General features: G+C 36.7%; 1 long non-coding RNA gene across 4 annotated transcripts in view; it reads right to left on the bottom strand.

The window, feature by feature from the left end:
- Positions 1-4,523: 4,523 nt before the first annotated feature.
- Positions 4,524-20,061, bottom strand: part of LOC147911780 (uncharacterized) — a 243,870-nt gene continuing 228,332 nt past the window's right edge. For all 4 annotated transcript variants that reach the window (XR_015550562.1, XR_015550566.1, XR_015550563.1 and 1 more), the window contains 2 exons: positions 11,607-11,657; positions 4,524-6,862 (listed from right to left, as the gene is read on the bottom strand). This is a non-coding gene — a long non-coding RNA (uncharacterized LOC147911780). The remainder of the gene's footprint in view (positions 6,863-11,606; positions 11,658-20,061) is intronic.

A 20,061-nucleotide genomic window follows, 5' to 3' on the forward strand; every position in this document is an offset into this window, starting at 1 on the left:
TATATGTGTGGTTTGCGAACATTTTTTCCCATTTCGTAGGTTGTCATTTTACTTTGTTGATTGTTTCTTTTGCTCTGTAGAAGCTTTTTAGTTTGATGTCATCCCAATTGTTTGTTTATTTTGTTGCTTGTGCTTTAGGTCTGATTTCCAAAAAATCATTACCAAGACCCATGTCAAGGAGCTTTTTTCCTATGTTTTCTTCTAGGAGTTTCATGGTTTCAGGTCCTACATTTAAGTCTTTAACCCATTTCGAGTTAATTTTTATGAGTGGTGTGAGATAAAGGTCAAGTTTCATTCTTTTACATGAGAATATCCAATTTTCCCAGCAACATTTTGAAATATCCTTTTTTATCTCTAGGAGTACTTCTTGTCTTGTTTTGCCTAATATTACTATCGACACACTAGATTTCTTTCAGTTAGCATTTGCATGGCATATTACCTTCAATCTCCTATTTTTCTGTTTTAAAATTAATTAGCAGCATATAATTGCTTTTTATTTCATCTTCCAATTTTAGGCTTTTAACTGGAGAATTTAACCCATTATATTTAATGCAATTACTCACATATTTTTACTTATATCCACCATCTTGCTATTTCTTTCCCCTGTATCTTCTTGTTTTGTTTTTTGCTCCTTTCTTAACTTCTTTTGAATTACTCAAATAATTTCATATGATATAAGATATATATATCTTCTACCACTCTCGCAATAACACTAGAAACTTAGAACCTATTAATCCACTTTATTCTCTCCCAGAGTTTCTATTATGGTTGTCATTTATTTTAATTCTACACATATTTTAAATGCAAGACATTTTTATTATCATTCTATTCAGTTTTTAAGTTTATGCACATATTTACTCTTTTATGTGTTCTTCATTGTATTTCATATTTTTTTGTTTCCATCTGGAATAATTTTATTTTTGCCTCAAGTACTTCATTGAGCATGTCTTTTAGGTTAAATGTACTGGTGACAACATCTCTCACTTGTGTATCTGACAATGTCTTTATTTCACTTGCATTTTTGAAAAGTATTTTCACTGGATATGAAATTCAAGGTTGGCAAGCATTTTATTTCAGTTTCAATATGTCCTTCATTTATTTTTCATCATTTCCACTGACAAATATGTTGTCAAGTCATATTATTGCTCCTTTGATCATAATGTACACTTTACTCTCTCAAGCTGCTTTTTAAGATTTTATGTTTTGTCTTTGGTTTTTGTTAGTGTAATCCTGATAAACCTAGGTGTGTTTTTTATTGAACTTTATGGGAGTTTTCAGAAATTCTTGAATCTGTGGGTTTTATCAGTTTTGGAAAATTCTAGACATTATTACTTCAGATATTGTTTCTACCTCATTTTCTCTTCTTATGAATCACCAGTTACTGGTATGTTAGAACTTTTTAATATATTGAATATGGCCCTTAAGTCTTTTTCTATATTTTAACATCAGTTTTATTCTCTCACTCTACATTGTTTAATCTGTTAAACCCATCTATTGAGATAGATTTTTAAAGGCATTTATTTTATTTTTATATTCTACATCTTCCATTTTATATACTTTCTATAGATTCTATTTTTATGGTGAAATTCTTAAGCTATTCTTTTATTTTATTGAATGTATTAATTATATTTTTAAAAAGTCCTTGTCTCCTAATTGTAAAACTTTTATCACCTGTGTGTCAGTTTCTAGTGTTTGATTTTTCCCATGTTTTGGGGCATCTGGCCCTAACTCTTAGGATGCTTAATAATTATTATCAGATTTTGGACCTGTTGTTTAAAATTGTAGAGGCTCCAAATGACATTATCCTCAATCAGAAATGGTTTGAACTTTCCTCTTTGGACAGCACAGTGGGAGCTGATCACCTTAATCCACTGAGAGACCAAGATGAGACAAGTCTAGGTTGCAGTTTTGGTAAGAATTAGATTCTATTTCTGAGTCATTTCTGTTCCCACAGCATAACCCTCCAGAGATTTCAACTGACAGCTTACTGTTTCACCAGATCCTCACCCCCTGGTGGGTCCTAACTTCTTATCTTTTGCTTCTAAGCATAGCAAGTATGCCAAAAACTCTGTTCTTCTTTGGAGAAAATTTTGGCTTCACACCTTTACCTCCTGTCCTGTGCAGCTTCACAGTTCAGCAAATGTTTTGAGGAGAAAACTGGTTATGTGTTTGGCTCCTCAAGTCTTCAGTTTTGTCACTCCAGCCCTGTGAGATCATCAAAAACTATGCTAGGTTTTCTCCTTCACCTCCTCCCTCTGCTCACAGTCATTTGTCCAGGCTAAACTCAGATTAGCCTCTGGCCTACACTCAGAATTGACAAATTGAGGAAAGCAACTACATAAGATCTTCTCATTCTTCGGGATTCTACTTTTTAAAATATTTGCCCTTCTCCTTGTAGCTTCTACAGCACTCTAAAGTTTTTAAACTGTGGATGATGTTGTTTCTTGTTTTTTTAATCCTGCTTTTCTAGATGTTTTTGGTAAGACCACTGGTCAATTACAACATACCTCATCTCACCTGGAAAGTAAAAGTCAGCATCTTGCTTTTTTGATGTATAATAATATCTATATTATATGTATATATGTATATAATAATATCTATATAGATATAGTATATATCTAACACGGATTTAATCCTCAGATCAACCCTGTGACTTAGGTACTGTTATTATTCCCCTTTTTCAGATGAGAAAAATGATGCAAAGAGAGGTTAAATAATAATTTCCCAAAGTCACACAGCTAGTAAGCAACGTAGCTGGGATTTGAACTCAGGTAACAGGGTTGGGAGTCCATATTCTTAACCACAGTGCTTTTAAGAATATACCTTTGAGATCTCTCCAGATAATGATGATGACATAGCATTCAAGTGTATGGATTTACTGTAACTCACATATTCACTTTTTTATGAATAGATATCTAGATTGCCTTTAGTTTTTGTTATCACAAGCAATGTTGTAACAAAGATATATACACTTTTGTTTCCATATAGTGTATATGTGTAGTGTAAATTCCTGGCAGTGGATCTTTTTGGTCAATCAATATACACATTTTAAATTTTGGCATATATTGCTAAATTCCACTCTAAAAAATATTACACTACTTTATACTTTCACCTAATTGTGTGAGAATTCTCATTTCCCACAACCTCACCAATACTCACCATTATTAAATTTAAAAAAAAATTAATATAAGTAGAATTTAACTTTAAATGGGACTAAAAATTTGGAGATCATATCCTTTCTTACCTTTCCACCATAAAGATATTTGCTGAACCTTATTAATTTGACTTTTTCATTCTTATTGTGAATTAGATTGAAAAAAATAATTAGATCATATTTCATGGTTACACACGGATTTCAATCATTCTTCTAAAATTCTTGTTTATTTCTAAGTACCTAATAGATTCTTTATTATTTTATTGGGTTTCCTGATATATCATTTAACCATGGTGTGTGTATTTCATTACTAAGAAGATTTAAGTAATCAATATTTAGTGTTTTCTTCTGAGAATTTCTTAAACCAACACTCCTAAATTTGTGTCATGTTCTTGGGATGTAAATATGTATTCCACCTTGGGATGTAGATATATATTCCATGAGAGATAGTTTTCTCTGGACAAATTTCTTTGAGAAATACTGGGTTAAACAATACCAAACTTCCCCTTTCCTTTTAGGGCTTTTCAATGGTCATATGCATTGTAAATCTCTAAAAGGTGGGTATGGTATGTAGCATTTCTAAAACATACTTCACCAGGAAACACTTTCTTTTTTAATAGAGAAAATCATTAGATTAGTAGTCTGTGAAACATAGTTGAGGAAATGCTGTCTAACAATTGCCCCATATGTGGAAAGATTCTGTACACACTGCAAATGTTAAGAGTGACCCAGGAAGAATAAGTGTATATAATAATCATCTATTTTTAGAGGAAGTGTCTCCAGATGAGAATTTTTGGATAGGCTAATGGTAATTGGTCATGTATTAATATGAACTTATATAAATCAATCATATGAATAAAAATCATTTGAAAGTACTCATCACACTTCAAAAGGATTGCTGTCTAAATTGTTCTTATATGAATAACAAATTATCTCTACTGAATGCTATCCCTATGTGATGTTTCTCAAATCTTCATCCAGTGTATAATTTATATTTCAACAGATCTTAGAACTCAGAGAAAGGAAATCAATACTGAATTGCTATCTGCTCTCACTTAGCTAAGGATATTTTCAATGTAATTGATAGGAAGATGGTGATTTTACTCTTGATAAATTATACTTTATTTGCAAACTGTGTGGAAATTGTGACAATAGGAAATGGTTATAATTATAATAAGTGTTTAAGAGAACATCAGTAGTTCTTCTCTTTAATACCCTAAGCTTCTAAGCATATTAAGATTGAGTATCATTGTAGTAGAAAATTTAAGAAAGATTAAGCCAGTTTAAAATCTAATGGTTATCTTTCAAACACATTAAATAGTATTATACAAAATATTAATAAACTCAAACATATGTTCATTTACCTGCAATAGTATTTGATATTGTACCATTTTAGTTTCAATAACAGAATTTGGGTGGTTCTTTAATGGTGTAAAATCTTAAAATCTGGAACAGATTACTATGTTTTGCTTTTTGCTTCCTCTTGAGTAAACTGCCTCCATTCTCTTGCTAATCCATTTATGCTAAATAGAATATATTTGGTTTTTCCAGAATAAGAACACTGCTATTGTTACCAAACACACATACATGTTCTTCACCCTCCACACAAGAAAGTCCAAATAAAAACTGGAACACTAGGCTTATGGTAAGGAAAGGGTTTTAATTTCAGGTGACATCAGCCAAGAGATAGGATTGAGCCCTCAAATTCATCCCATCTCCCCGAAAGAGGGAAGGCAAAGTGTTTTAAAGGTCATGAGGAATGCAGCTGCTAGTAGGGAGCGGGAGCCTGTGGCCTTGCTGGTCAGTGCTTTCCCACCAGCTTGCGTTTGGCCTTGTGAGGCTACTTGCAGGGAGGTGCATTGTGAGATAAGGGAATTAGCAGGTGGGTGTCCTTGGCTGTCTGCATCTGTGGTAGATGGTGGATTCTGTCATCAGGAAGCCAAGGAGTTGGGCTCTGGGAAGCTTCTGCTTCTTGATATTTTCTGGATATCAGGTTCACTGTAATAAAACTTCAGAAGACCCATGACTAGCCAAAACTTCAGTGTAAGCCCAGTGTGAGGCCACCTGGGCTTTTAACAATTTGTAACTTCTATTTACCTTGTGAAGTTCAGGGATACAAAGGTTTAAAAAAACAATATTTACATATGAATGTAGCTAAAAGAAGCAGGGAAAGGGGATGAGAGCTTTTGGTTTTCACCCCATATATGCTGGGTTTAATGTAGGGGAACTAATATTAGGACCGGCATCAATTCCTCCCTATTTTATGTTCATTCCTCAATCTTGAGGGATTTGGGGCAACTATCAATCTAGCTACTTCCTGCTGAATTGGGGCATAGATCTATTAGAGGAATGAGAATGCTTTGCACTTATTTGGAAATATTTTCTTGTTCCCAGCTTCAGATTGACATTTAGTATTATTAGAACTTTTGTACCTTGTTCAACAGTTTTGGAACAACATCTAAAGGCACGTTAAGTATCTGACAGAAGGATAAAAAGTATAGACAACCCAAATTTTAAAAGTCCCTGAAAAATAGACTTAATCCCTTGGGGAATCCAAGAAAACAGTCCTGAAAACCAGTTTGGACCTGGTACCTCTGGGGATACCTGCAGATAAAAGGCATAGGTTGATCCATCTCATAGAACCAGTCTCTTAGTAAGGTGATGATGGAGGTGGGCTCCCAAAGTTAGGCCTCTATTGTGTAAGCAAGTAACCAGGTGTTTAATATGAAGTATTTCTAGACAAACAAATAGAAAAAAGTATGAATTATAAGTTAGTTCCTGAGCCCAGGGTGCAGCCAATCAAGATTTCTAGAAGTCAGAGTCAAAGCATCTTTTGCAATTTGAAATGTCTCTGATGATGTCATTGGGTATTCAGGTACCTTTCTAAGTGGCTTACACAGCAACAGGCATGAATCTTTCTTAAGTTTATATCAAGATGTCCAGCTTCAGTTTGCAGGACTTCAGGAAAAAGGGTAGTCTCAGTTCTCAATGATTCCAAATCAAAATGATGGAAAAAAAATGAAAATGTTAGTTTGGAGATTTGCAGCCAGATATTTTAGGAGACCAGAAGAATTCATGATCCAGTCCAGTTAACGGATATAACAAAAACCTCAAGACAAATAACAGGACTAGAATCTAATATCCACAAAAGTGTACTATAGTTTTTACTGAAATATAATTTTTCTCTCTAAAATCACCCTCATTTTTACCAGAGATAGCCAAGTTAAGACTCATTGGTTTGTAAAATAAGTCTAGTTTCAAAAGCTTGACCCAATTATTTATATAAGTACAGCAAGAATAACGATTGATGGTATAGGCTTTTTTAAATCTGCTTTGCTGGAACTTTTTATAAGGAATCTCAGATTGAAATTTAAAGGCCTCTTGAGGCCAAGAAAGCCCAGCCAAGGCCTTTGTCATCAGACTTGCCTATAATACCTACAGATTTGGATGAATTCCTCTCTTCTCGAGGTTCCCCAAAACATTTTGAGGTTCATTGCACCTACCAGATAATTGACATTCCTTACTCACCCAGCAAGGGTTGCTGGAAATGTTGTAGACAAGATACCAGGCCAAAATTTCCAAGTGGCTTTATTTCAGAAAGTCAACCTTTATTCCGCAAAAGTTGTCTTGTCATATCTGAGTTTGTATGTTTTCCTCAAATATTCCAGTCAAAGCCTTGGTAATATAACCAATGTTTTCAATTCTGTCCTGTTATAAGGAGAACAGATTCTTATTGAACTTATGTAAATAACTAGCTATGTAAGTAACTAACTTTCCATCCTGTTGGGATGAGTCTTGTGACTCTTCTCTTTCTGATTTATTTTTGTTTTTCCCCCTTTACTATTTGTCTGATTTAACCCACTGTCTTATTTACCTTATTATTATTATTATTATTATTTTTAAAAACTCCTTTAAAAATTTCTACCTTGTGGGGCCGGCCCAGTGGTATAGCAGTTAAGTGTGCACATTCCACTGTGGTGGCCTGGGGTTTGCAGGTTTGGATCCAGGGTGCACACCTACACACCGCTTGTCAAGCCATGCTATGGTGGCATCCCATAAAAAGTAGAGGAAGTAGAGGGAGATGGGCATGGATGTTAGCTCAGGGCCAATCTTTCTCAGCAAAAAGAGGATGATTGGCAATGGATGTTAGCTCAGGGCTGGTCTTCCTTACACACAGACAAAAAAAATTCCACCTTGTTAAAAAGAGTCCCTTTATTTCACCTCAGCTTTCTTTTATTTTTTCATTAACTTAATGTTTTCATCAGCATCTGTAAGACCATGAGAAGAAGCTGAGACTCCAAGTTTGATTTAGCTCTTAAGACTAATCATTGTATTTTCCTTTTAAGTTGGTCTTTTCATAGCTACCAATAAAACAGCTGTTTATAATGAGAGCTCCCTAAAAATTTTTCCAACTTAAGGATCCATTGTTTGGCCATTTTCTCTCGAGTGTCTAAAAAATATTGTGGCCATGTAGTGTTACAAAATAAGATCATCCCTTTTTTAGACATTGGCTTATAACTATAATTAGACCATCTACTCAGAATCAGCCCAAGTGGCTCTGCTTGGGTACAGACAGCACGTATCCCATTCCAATACACAGAGATGGATAGACACACAGATCCAGACACAGAAAAACCAGACACCAGTGAACCAGTTCCCAGATTTAGGGTGAAAAGTCCTACAACTGTTCCCAGTCCGAATGCGTGCCCAGATGGTCCCTCCACAAATGGAAAGGACCCCAGATGGAGGGGAAAGGAGTTTATGAGTGTCCTTGGGGCAACTTACCCTATTCCAGATTGAGTCCATGGACTCACCAGAAGCAAAAACAAACAAAGAAATCTAGAGCCTGTTGTCTTGCCATAAGAAAATGTGCCTAGGGCCAGAGGTGCTGGCTCAGACCGAAAGTACTGGGAACACTCCCTAGGGCAAATCATCTAGGCAGTTATTGGACAGCTTCCTAGGAAATCTCAGTCAGCTTGGAGCTGTGGAGCCACAGGCAAAGAGCCTCCTGGTTGGCTTGCCAAATTGTTTCCAAACACATACATAGGTTCTTTACCCACCATACAAGAGGGGCCAAATAAAAACTGATGTCACCCAAAATAAAAACCCTTTCCTTGCCATCAGTCTGGCATTCCAGTTTTTATTTGGCCCCTCTTGTGTGGTGGGTAAAGAACCTGCGTATATATTTGGAAACACTATGGTCTGAATGTTTGTGTCCCCCTAAAATTTGTATGTTGAAGTCCTAACCCTCGAGGTGATGGTATTAGGTGGTGATTATGTCATGAGGGTATAGCTCTTATGAATGGGATTAGTGCTGTTGACTTTAAACAAATAGCCAGTTGTTTTTCTGGGAAAAATGGGTTTATTTGGGATCAGCAAAGAATTGCAATTTGGGGTCTGCAATCATGGCAAGCCATGTGTTAGTCTCCCAGCAGCAGGAGTGGAGAAACTTTCATAGAGGGAAAGAGGAAGTTGGGAGTGCTATTGTAAATAAAGAGTTTGAGATGTAGTGGCTTTTCATTGGCTGAGTTATGATAGCCTCTCATTGGCTGAGCTTCTTGACAGTCAAGAAGAGGAAGTCTTTCATCTTCCTCTTGGGCTCTGCTATCCATGTGGGGTGTAAGAGCTCCCACCTTTGGCTTCCTGACTCCAATTTAATGAGGTGTCTGTTTATTATTTGGCAGTACCCTTATAAAAGAGGCTCCAGAGAGATCTCTAGCCTCTTCTGCCATGTGAGGACATGGCCAAAAGTTACCACCATCTACTAACCAGGAAGTTGTCCCCACCGGATGCTGAACCTGTCAGTTCTTTGATCTTGGACTTCTAGCCTCTAGAACTGTGAGAAATAAATGTTTATTGTTTATAAGCTACCCAATTTATAGTATTTTTGTTATAGCAGCCCAAACAAATTAAGACGGAAAATTGGTACTGAGAGTGGAGTACTGCTTTAACAAATACCTAAAAATGTGGAAGTGGCTTTGGAACTGTGTAATGGGTGGAGGCTAGAAGTTTTGAAGTGCATGCTAGAACAAGCTTACATTGCCATGAAGGGATCATTAAGGGCGATTCTGCTGAGGGCTCAAAGAGAGAAGGAGAGCTATAGAGGAAGCCCCAATCTTCTTAGAGAATACCTACGTGGTCGTGAACAGAATGTCGGTGAACGTATGGACGGTAAAGGTATTCTGTTGAAGTCTCAGAGGGAAATGTGGAACATATTGGGAACTGGAGGAAAGGCGATCCTTGTTATAAAGTGGTAAAGAGCTTGTTACCACACAAATGGCATGATCTGCTTGCCGCAAGACAAAAGCCAATCGTCAAGAGGCAAGATAGTGGCAGAGAAATGGCATTTTATTACAGCTTGCTAGCAAGAGGGAAGATGGCTGACCCACATCCAAAAGGACCATCCTAAGGGGGCACAAAATCTTACAGCAGTTATATAGGCCAATGGGGTATAAGGGAAGGGGGTAGGAATGTTGACCCTCTGGTGTTACAGACTGGGAGTCACCACACCAGATCTTTCAGTTTTCATTGATGATGGCTATCAGCATAGACTGTCTGGGGGTCATCACATTCCTGAGGAAGTCAAAAGAACACAGTTATCATCTTATTGGAGCAGGGAGGTACATGCACAAGCAGGGGTTGCAAAATCTGCAGAGCAGTTAGATCTTCTGGAGGGTGCATATCCAGCTGGGTGAGTTAGTCAGATGTCCTTCAAAACTACAATAGAGTTTCTCTTCTATGATATGGCTTCCCTTATGTCAACCTTGTCTTGAGCTGGTATCAAGCTTGGCTGACTTGTGTTCATGTCTTAGTGTTTTGTGGAAGGTAGAACTTGTGAGTGATAAAATTGGATATTTGTCTGAAGAAGTACCTAAGTATATTGTTGAAGGTGTGGCTTGGCTTCTCTTGAATGATTATAATATAATGTGAGAAGAGAGAAATGACTTAAAGATGGAATGGTAATCAAAAAGGAAGCAGAATTTAAAATTTTGGAAAATTCTTGGCCTATCCATATTGAAAGAAATGAGAAAGCTTATTTGGGAGAGAATACAGAGGATATAGCCAAATTTGATGAGGAAATTAGTACAGATTGACCATCTCAACAGAACATAGAACCTACTGTCCAAGACAATGGAAGAATGACCCTGAAAGCAATTCAAAAATCACTGGGGATGGCCCCTCCCATCTCAGGCCCAGAGTGCAAGGGCCTAGGGGGAAGAATGATTTCAAGGCTCAGCTTTCAGCATTCCAGAGCTCCTCAGCAGCCCCAGGTGCAGCTCCAGTGGGCCCAGGTGTGGTGCAGGCTGAGGTGGGTGCCCCTCCAGAGGGCACAGGTGGTAAACCTTGGCATCATCAGCCAGGTGCTGTCTCTGCAAGCCAGCAGAATTCACAAGCCATGAGGACATGGCTGCCTCCACCTATATTTCAAAGGATACCCCAGAGAGCCTCAGGGCCTATGTAGAGAATGGCTGAGGTGGCAGAGCCACCTCAGAAAGCCCCAACTAGGGCAATGCCCAGCCAAGTTGTGGGGGTAAGGCTACTTTCCTGACTCCAGACCAGAACCCCAGGCACACTACTACAATGCATTAGCTGCTCCTTGAGCTGCATCCAGCAAAGCCATGGGGGTGCAACCAGGCTCCAGGGTATCCAGAAAGTGAGACATCAAGCCTTGGCATTTAGTGTTATTTGCCCCATTAGGTTGTGGAATTTTTTTGTGTGTCAGGAAGACCACCTCTGAGCTAACATCTGCTAATCCTCTTCTTTTTGCTGAGGAAGACTCGCCCTGGGCTAACATCCATGCCCATCTTCCTCGACTCTATATGGGAAGCCGCCACAGCATGGCTTGACAAACGGTACATTGGTGAGCGCCTGGTATCCCAACTGGCGAACCCCGTGCTGCTGCAGCAGAGCGCACGCACTTAACCGCTTGCGCCACCGGGCCGGCCCCAGGTTTTGGACTTATCTTGGACCTGTAACTCTTGTTTTCTTTCTCATTTCTCCCTTTTGGAACCGGAATGTCTACCCTATCCCACCATTGTATTTTGTAAGTACATAACAGGTTTCATTTTACAGGTTCACAGCAGGGAGAACAATATGCCTCAGGATGAATCATATTTTGAGTCTCACTCATATTCGATTTAGATGATATTTAAATGAGACTTTGGACTTAGACTTATGAGTTGATGACATTTGACATGAATTTTCAGGGGCCAGGGGCAGAATGCTATGGACTGAATATTTATATCCCCTAAAATTCATATGTTGAAACCTAGTGCCCAAGGTGATGATATTAGGAGGTAGGGCTTTTGAGAGGTGCTTCGGTCCTGTAGGTGGAACCTTCATGAATAGGATTAATGTCCTCATAAAAGAGACCCCAGAGAGCTCCCTTGTCCCTTCTGCCATGTGAAGTTATTGCAGAAAGACAGCTATTTATAAGGAAACGTGCTCTTACCAGACACTGAATCTGCTGGGGCCATGATCTTGGAATTCTCAGCCTCCAGAACTGTTAGAAATAAGTGTTTATTATTTATTAGCCACAGAGTTTATGGTGTTTTTGTTTTATCAGCCCAACTATACTAAGACAAATACTATAGAAATATTTGTGATACCTATAATTGTATGCATAGCTCAGAATTGCATGAACGTGAGACATCAATAGGAAAGAACTAGCTATAATCCATTTGTTAGAATCCTGTTTACAGTTCCATCAAAGTAGTTTTGACAACTAGACTTTTGGTGAGGAACACAATGTAGTCTATACAGAAGTAGAAATATAATGATGTATACCTGAAATTTACATAATATTATAAACCAATGTTACCTCAAAAAAGTAAATAAATAAATAAATAAATAAAGTTTTTCACTTCTTAGCTTAAGTATTTGTACATTGTAAGTGATACCGAATCTCTTAATCTCAAGTTTGTGTGCCCAATGCGCAGCAAGCCAAACACTGTGACATCAGTGCTTGGAGATGGAGAAAGACCCCATTCAAGTTGGCCAAGATGAGAAGGTGGGAGCATGGGTTCACTCAAATCCACCTTAACAAGAAGCAGGGGGGTTTTATAGAGCTAAGGGACATGGCAGGAGGAGCTCCGGAGAAACAAAGCGGTCACTCCTGATAAGCCCCTAGGCAATCTGCAATGGCTGGCTGCTGGGGGCCAGCCACCTGGTGATCACAACTGTTACCACCCAAGGGGGCTCTTCTGCCCACCGCAAGACATGCCAATAGTCAAGAGGCAAGGAGGTAGGAGAGAAAGGACTTTTTATTACAGCTTGCTAGCAAGAGGGAAGATGTCTGACTCATGTCCAAAAGAATCATCTTAAGGGGGCACAAAATCTTAAGCAGTTATATAGGCCAGTGGGTTATTGGGGAGGGGGTTAGGAACGTTGACCCTCTGGTGTTACAGACTGGGAGTCACCACACCAGATCTTTCAGTTTTCATTGATGATGGCTCAGCATAGACTCTCTGCCTGGGGGTCATCACATTCCTAGAGAACTCATAAGAACAAAGTTATTGTCTTGTCACAGCTGGGAGGGGCCATAAAATCTACAGAGCCTGTAAATCCACTGGAGACAGACTCTTACTTGTCTAGGCAAACTAAAGCAAAGATTCAAAGGGGCTGGTGATTCAGGGTTATTTATAGTTCCAACAGGGATTTCTTCTATAAGATGGCTTCCCTTACGCTAACTTTGTGTTGAGCCGGTATCACAGTCTCCCTGAAATTCTCTTTCTTCTGCAAAACAAACTCACAGATCCTCGAGACCCGAGTCACCCCTCAAGTTAAACAAGAAAACAGCAAATTGACAAGATTCATCTATGTCTGTGTTGGGAACAAGGTCAAAAGGCAATCGTGTTCTTATTGAATATCCACAGTAACCTCAAGTACCTGGCTTCATAAGTACATTCATTCTATAAATAAAAACGTTGTTAAGGGAGAGTTCAAGCTGGGAAAGTAAGCCTGCATACTTAATATAAACTAGTGAAATGCGTATACATACTACCACACCAGCAGGTAGTACTGGCTATAATAAAATAAGAGAACTTCAGTTTAAACAAATCTTTATTATGGTTGATGATAAACTCAGACACATCACTAATTATTTTACATATAGTCAAATAGCTGTTCACTATACCTTTACATCAATTCACATTTAGAGCTAAATCCTGCCTAACTCAGAATAGCAATTTACCTGAAGGTCTCTGAACACTTGCCTGCTCAGAGCCTCCCATATACAGAAGGAGAGATAAAAATAGAGCAGAGGGAAAATAAATACCTCTATCCTAAAATCAGACATTATAGCCTTATTTCCTAAAGTAAACACTTGTAAATTTCTACTCTTTGTTTTTTTCTGATCTGTCAGACTGCTTATATTTCTTTGTTTTAAACTGCTTTCATGAGGCACACCCCAACTCTGATTCTAACCACTTGCCTGCTTAGATCTTTATTTGCCATCAGACCTGCGGTTTGTTTAGTAAGATTTCTAGTCAGATACTGCTTGGCCAATGTACATGCGTGTCTCTAAGTAACAAAGTCAGACTGATGGCTTCCCTTCGAGTGTGTGTGTGTGTGTGTGTGTGGTAATCTGCACACCAGTTTCGTAAGATAACTCATGATCTTATGGATAAATAAATGTCAGGGGCTTTAGGATGTGGTTCCTGGTGGAGCTACTTGATTTTCCTGTGCCCATATGCTATCTTTTGGAAAGCAGAGTTAATGGTAACTCTTTTTAAAAATGTCCAAGAAGAATTAATATATATGCAGAGTACTTTAAGATAATATTTTAAGGTTTATAAGATGTTTACTTACATATGCATAAAGACAAACTGAGAATTATTTTTCTCTTTCAAGTAAAACTTGCTCTTGAACAGGTATACAATATCATTTGCCTTACTCTTTAAATATGTAGCATCAGAAAGTCTTTCAGTGGTAGAGAACAAAGAGGAACAGAGGGGAACAAAAGATACTTTTCTAAGAAGCCTCACTGAGAGTAAGTGTTCTGTCGTATCTCAATGAACATTTTCACCCGATTTTAGCTAAACAATGATAGGATTGTTCAATAATTGCCAATATTAGGACATACCAGATTGATCTAAGACTTAAGAAAAGGTTAAATTAAATAAAGGCAAAATATCATTTAAATCAGCAATAAATTGTAGTGGCAAGGAAAATAATTTGTTACACACTAAAATGAACATAAAGCATATTTTTTCTTCCAGATTTTGTAGAATAAGTAGCAATTTATAATGTTTGCTTGTCATCACAGTAGTGCTTAATAAATCTAAGAAATGAAGCTATATTTGAATTCAGGATGAGCAGGAGTTCTTCAATAAACTAGCCTTCTTTTAAATGAATGCAGTGCATTTGTATTGAAAAGCAAGTATTAGAATTTAATTTTTTTTTGGCAAGGAGGATTAACCACCTACTTCAAACGATAATATTGGGTAATGAAGTTGCTAAGAAAAATATTTCTTTTATAAAGTGCATTTCCTGATTTTATTGTATTTTAGTCAAGAACCATTGTTCTAACTTTGCCAGGATTATTAATCATTATTCATAACTTTGGTGTTGTCATTATTATTTATTCAATGACTGTTGAGAGAACACTCAATTCTACAAACCCTACAGTTCAAACTCATATAGGTATATTTACCATTTTATTCCACATAATCCAGTTAAAATGAATAAAGTGAAATGAAGTACAATTTTTCTTTGAACTTTAACTACGTTCAGAATGCATCATTAGTAGTTGAAAACAGATTTACCACTGGAAATGCATTTTTTTCATTACTAGAGATTAATCCAAACTGTCTATAATGCTTCTATTTTTGACCTAATTAAAATATAAAAGAGACATTTACCATGAGTACCTATAGGAAATGTGAAAATGAAATTGTAAAAGAACACCCACAAGTTATAACATCTTATTTTTGATCATGTCAGTTTTTGTAAAAAAAAAAAAAAAAAAAACATATTTAACAACTGGATTGCTAAATAAGAATATAATCTTATTTTTTGAATTTAACTTTTGTTGATAAATGAAAAATATGTGCCATGGAGAGGCATATTGTACTATTGCCATATAAAATAAAGTCTTTGTAGAAATTTATTTTTATTCAATTCTTGTATACTTCATGCCTGTTAGTTGATGATTCATTGCTTCTTTGTATTTTGGTAATGCTTTTTGAAATTATCTTGCTAGCTGATATAGCAAAGATGAAACTAATTTCCTAGTGAAGAATATGTTAAATTTAAGAGAAAGACATCTTTAAAACAATCTCACACAGCTTTATATGATTGCTATGGTATCAGGTTGATATATAAACTTAGTAATAAATCTGCACAAGGAACAGTATGCCTTTGATGACAAAAAGCCACTATTATTAGTAATTATACTTTAATGTGTTTATGAATATTATCAGATACATAAAAGCTACAAGATTTCTGAGTATTTAAAATAAAAGTGCAGTCCTCTTTATGGACTTCAAACTGCCTGATACATTTGTTTGCAATCTAAATGTTTGTGGTATGTTGTAGAAATAGAGGCATTCAACTGATGGGTAATAGATATAAGAAAAGCCCCTCAATATTATCATTTAGCTCAGAAGGAGTGACAATTTTATCAAAATCCATAGTCTGATTGCTAAAAGAATTTTACAGAGTTTATCTATTTGCAGACAAATTTATTTCATTTTTGGTAAGAGAAGATGAAAAATTAAAGGCTGTGTCACAAGTTGAAGCAAAAACTTTAAAAGGTGAAGCAATTATTGTTTAAATCTTAGAAGCATCCTATTGTTGAATGTTCATTCTCATGCATGAATTCTCACTCAACGTGCAGGTAGCTATGTGTCAGATACAGTCTCTGCCTTCCTGCCTTCCAGAGATTCATGATCTTGCAGAGGAACCCACCTGTAGAACTTATACTTGCATGTGGCTTTATAAGGGCTATAATAAGTATGTAAAAGGTATGGTGATGGCACAAAGAATGGCATAATTACTTCTCTTTGAGGGGTGTGGTGAGAAGGAATGATCAAATCCTCTGAGGCCTAAGGGATCACAGATATTAGAGAAGACTCATGAGGAGGAGTTACTGAGACGGTTCTTGAAGAATGAATGAGAATATCTTAAACAATAGAGGAAGGGCATTCTAGGCTTAAAGAGCAAAGTATACAAAGGCATAGAAATGAGAAAAAGTGGCATATGGCATCCAGATAAAGCTGTAAGGAGGAGACGACAGAAAGACATGGAAATGGGGAAGTTTATGGGGTGTTCACTACAGAGGGCTTGCATGTCATGCAAATGAATTTAATACCATAGTAATGGAGAGCTGATAAAGGCTAATATCACTTTCAACCATATTCCTCAAAACATGTTAAAATTCTAAGTTGACAAATACTTTGCATATAGACTTCTGAAACTTTAGTGGAAACCAAGTAGCAAACCCTTATACATCTTTATTGTGTAGTAAAATTCAAAATTTCTCTTCAATGATTGAGCCGAAAATTTACAGAAGAGCAACTTTTTTATCTGCTTGATTAGCATGGAAGGAGTGACATTGGAAGTCACATTTCTAGGATGTTAAGGTTTTCCAAACAATACTTAAACAATGACATCTGACCACCCTATCTAAGATGGGTAGTCCAATTTAACTTACGATTCTCAATGAGTTTTCCCATCCTTAGTGATTACTTTACAATATCCTCCATCATATCAACTGCTTGCAGTCACAGAGTGAGTTGAATATTGAATAATAGATAAGACTGAAGTATTCTCTCAACTTCAAAAGCTTAGGAATTTGAGAATGAAGATGGAAAATGAAGAAAGCATGGTGTCTTCTCTTCAGACTCTAAAAGAATTCTCTGACAAATAAAAATTGTAGAGCCAGCCCTGATGGCCTAGTGATTAAAGTTCAGTACACTCCACATCAGCGGCCCAGGTTTGGTTCCCGGTCGCAGGACCATACCACTCATCTGTCAGTAGCCATGCTGTGGTGGTGGCTCACATAGAAGAACTACACGGACTTACAATTAGAATATACCACTATGTACTGGGGCTTTAGGGAAGGAAAAAAAACAAAGAGGAAGATTGGCCACAGATGTTAGCTCAGGGCAAATCATCCCTAGCAAAAAAAAAAAAAAAAAACTATATTTAAGATGTATAACTTGATGTTTGATATTCATTGTGAAATAATCATCACAATCAAGCTAATTAACATCCATCACCTCACAGAGCTACCTTTTGTGTGTGTGTGGTGAGAACACTTAAGATCTACCCTCTTAGCAAATCTCAAGTATACAATACAGTACTGTTAACTATAGTCACATTGCTGTGCATTAGATCTCTGGAACTTATTCATCTTGCATAACTGAAACTATAATTCTTATAGGATTCAAGTCTAAAGTTCTGTCAATCTACATTCTAGTATTCTATGTTATGATGACATTTTCATGTGCTCTTTTAAAGTCATTCCCCAATTAATAACCTACATATCGAAGCAATGTTACACATTACAGGATTTAGAAAAAGAGCTTTACTTGAAGGCTATTGTTTTCATCTGTGATGGAAATGAAGGCTGATTTGTGAAGTTCTGGGCAGTGAAGTTCTGGCCCTACCCTGCTTGCATGTCAGTAATGTAAAGGGCAGAATACAATCACCCTTTCCAAATAAACATTCATCAGTAGATATTTATTAGCTACCTGTCGTATGCTCAGCTCTATATACTAGGCTCAGTGAAAAGCTCAAAGCAAGGAAAAAAACAGAACGTTGCCTTCATAAATCAGAAGAACTAATGCTGGACAACAGCATAAGATATGTATGCGAGGTAACGTAATACAGATGATCCTATGGACACTTTTATGACTTAATTATTTAATCTATGAACCATCACTTTTCTTCCATTGTTCATCTTTTCATGGAGATAGTGATAATAACCTACCTCCTTCCTTAAGGGGACATTATAAAGATAAATGAACTAACCTTTGCAAAGGGTGTTGAACTCAGAAAGTATTAGAAAAGTACAACGAAAAGGAACTTATCATAAATCAGGGCTGGTTTGGTTATAAAAGAAAGACTAATAAATCATTCCCTTGTTTACTTCCATCTTCTTCTGTATTTAACAATTAAGCCTTTTAAAATACCTGGTGTTTAAGCTGGCAAAAATAACAGTAAATTGCCCTGAAGCATCCTAATGCACAAGCTTTTTAAACAAACACAGTGCCTATTTTTAGCCATGTCTTTATTTTAAAAGGATCCTTTTTGAAATAGCTCTAGCACTGGTCTGTAATAATAGACGTAAGCACTGAATGTGTCTGTCAGTAATTGCAAGGCATTATTTTGTGGGGGGAAGAGAGGAAGAAAATGGCTTGGTTTTACATTTTTTGAAATTTCTAAAAAAGTTTTTCCATGAGGATCCAATATAATAATATTTATCTCTACTTTTTTAAAATTAATTAGACACTGATTATTTTTCCTCCCCAGAGTGATATTCAAGGACCTAAGCTTACCTCCAACAGTTCTTTTGATTACTGAGGAAGAAGGATTCATTTAAACAGGTATGGGGTTCTGAACTTGATTTTTTTTTTTTTTTCAGCAACGTATGCTGTGTGTTCCACAGACATACCAACTTCAGGACTCTAAATGATGTTTTGAGTTGTATATTTTTAAACTCAAGGGCTTCAATATATATATGCTGGGACTCGGAAGGCTTTCTTTCTTTAATCCTTCCTTCCTTCCTTCCTTCCTTCCTTCCTTCCTTCCTTCCTTCCTTCCTTCCTTCCTTCCCTCCTCCTTCACTTCCTTCCTTCCCTCCTCCCTCCCTCCCTTCCTTTCTTTTCCTTTTGCAACTCAGGTAAAGAATGTTGATTTAATCATATTCCTTAGTTTGCAGCACATTATCAATTACCAACCTGTGTAAAGCCCCTCTCCTGTTTGTACATTCATTAAATCATTCACTTATTCATTCATTTATTCCTTTTTATCTTCATTTTCTACTTCCCGTTCTCCTTATTTATAGATAACCATTATAATGTGTTTAATATGTATTTTTTGTTTGAAGCTATGCTTTGAAAATATGTGTCATTATTTTGTGTGCATGTGTTTTTAATTTATATAAATGGCATTAATTTTAAATAATTGTTGTTAACACGGACATAATACTTTCCATGTGCCAGACTGTTCTAAGTACCTTTACATGTACTGGCTCATTCAATTGTCACAACAACATTATGATGTAGGTACTATTACTATTCCCCATAAATAGAGGAGGAAACTAAGGCATAGAAAGTTTAAGTAATTTGGCCAAGGTCATACACACAACTAGAAAGTAGAAGAGCTGGGATAAAAATCCATACATCTGGCTGTCGAATCTATACTCTTAACAACTGTGTCAAACTGCCTCTTGTTATCTAATATTATCCTATTTCGTTTTTTTACACTGTTTTTAGAATTTATGGATGTTGCTATGTATACGTCTAATCCATTATGTCTAACTGAATTGGTCTAACAGCCACTTTTATAGGTTTAGACAACTTTTTATCTTAACTTTCATCAAGGGTTCCAAGTTGATCTTGAGTACACTAGAGTGTATGGGCCGGGAGAGAGACGGAGGTCAGGATGAGTACAGCAAAAGGGGCCCTGGGAAATATTCTACAGGAATGTGTCAGTTCTTCCTTCAGTGATATTTCTTAATTTTACCTAAATATGATTATGCCTAATAATAAAGTCATTTTGAAACTATTCCAAAATAGGAAACTTCTGGTAATTTATGCACAACTGAAAAAACATCTGTATTAGTTTGCTAGGGCTGCCATAACAAAGTAACACAGACTAGGTAGCTTAAACAACAAAAATTTATTTTCTCACAAATCTGGAGGCTAAAAGACCAAGATCAAAGTGCCAGCAGGGTTGGT

This window comes from Ceratotherium simum, chromosome X, assembly GCF_057802395.1.
Source record: "Ceratotherium simum simum isolate JZ-2026a chromosome X, ASM5780239v1, whole genome shotgun sequence".
In the NCBI taxonomy this organism is placed as follows: Eukaryota; Metazoa; Chordata; class Mammalia; order Perissodactyla; family Rhinocerotidae; genus Ceratotherium; species Ceratotherium simum.